This window comes from Frankliniella occidentalis, unplaced genomic scaffold (genome assembly GCF_000697945.3).
Source record: "Frankliniella occidentalis isolate FOCC.00 unplaced genomic scaffold, Focc_3.1 Scaffold145, whole genome shotgun sequence".
NCBI lineage: Eukaryota > Metazoa > Arthropoda > Insecta > Thysanoptera > Thripidae > Frankliniella > Frankliniella occidentalis.
Window position 1 is genome coordinate 839,412 of NW_026267272.1, and position 1,676 is coordinate 841,087.

Genomic DNA, 1,676 nt, shown 5'->3' on the forward strand with positions numbered 1-1,676 from the left:
GCCCCACTCCCCCCCCCCCTCTCCATCTCTCTCTTCGTCCTGGACACAATGCATTAGCCGCCAGCCCGCCGCAATGACAGCTTCATCCCGGCCAGTCCCGGGGAACGGTTCCGAGTCGCTACCCGGCCCGGCGGGCCTGGCCTGGCCGCAGCTCAGCGGAGGAGGAGGTGCGGCTGTACCAGCCAGCACCGCGCCGCCGCCCGACTGCAGCGCGTAGTTTAAGGCATCGTTCTGCGAAATGATGGAAACCGGAAAGGAATACTTTAACGAGAAACAGTCGCGGTCCCAAAACAAAGGGCAGAAGGGAATCTTGGGTTAGAAAAATACACCACTTCATCCTTTCACTTTTGAGAGTGGAACACGTCGTATTGCTATCTGGTGCGAAGGGCCCTCGCGGTCTGCTGGGTTCGAATCGAGGCGCGAAAATTTTTTGGGAAATGAAAAAGTGGAAGTGTCCGCTCGCGACTCCTTGGTGCGTCATCCATCGTGTCTGCGCCTTGCAGCGCGCCATGAGTTAGATGACATAGTTTCCATGCGCACGCCTGGGTGAGCCACCTCCACCACCCGCCCCGCCCCGTCCCGCGGGCAGAGTGCGTGACGGTGCACACTACTCCCCGACACGAATAGCTCACGGCGACCTGACCTGGACCACAGCATCATCATCATCATCAGCGTGATGCCAACTTTTTCCTGCTCGTCTCGCGAGCCACGATGAGAGACGGTGAGATCTACCATTTTATGTCCTTTTGCATATTGCACTAGGCCCGTTCCGGCGCGTTCTGCGTAAAAGTTTTATTGTTTTTACTCTGCGACTTTTGAGCGCCGGCCATGCAAATATTTCAACAAATAAACTTTGCGACTTAAATAGCCTACTCGAGCTTTGCGCGCCGTCAGGGTCAGAGGCGAGGCCAGACCTCCTCCTCTGGGCGTTCGAAAAAGGCAAACAAACTTCACCGCGAGGCGCTTTCGCTTTAATTAGCGCGGGGAACGGAGAAAGAACGAAAGTCTCGGAGGACAAGAAGAAGAAGAAGTGCCTAAGTACTATAGTTATCGGAAGCCCAAGGTGACGCCTTTGCGCGGCGCCCCGGGCGACACCGCCGCTAGGCGAGGATGAGGCCGACGCGGGATGAGGGGCCAGCCGCGGAGCGAATGAGAAAGCACCACCGCCGTCGGCGCGCGCGGGGCATTCGCGGTCGGTATCTGAATAAAGTCGTTCGGCTGTTCAATTCCCCCCGTCCATGTATCCTGCACCTTGACGCCCGGGCACCAGGCAGAGCCAAGCGAGGGGTCCTTCACTCAAAAAAATCAGGGTACACCCTTACAAAAAAATCACGAAAAATCATGAGAATTCATTTTAAAAAAAAATCAAGAAAAAACAGAAAAATCGGTGTACGCCAGAATTCATAGTGAAGGACCCCTCGGAGCCAAGTCGCGCAGAGCGGCTCCACGCGGCCGCGACGCGCTGACACACTGTGCCGGTTCCACGCCAGGCCACGCCACGCCACGCCACGCCAGGCCGGGGCAAAAGAATTCATAACGTGTATACCGTGGGACGCGGGACGTATGGCCTGCGCTGCGCGCGCGGGCAGCGGCAGCAGACCATGGGACTTTATTATGGGAGTTTTATGTCACTTAGATGAGACCGGAAGGAAAAAGTGAGATGAGGAGGAGGAGAA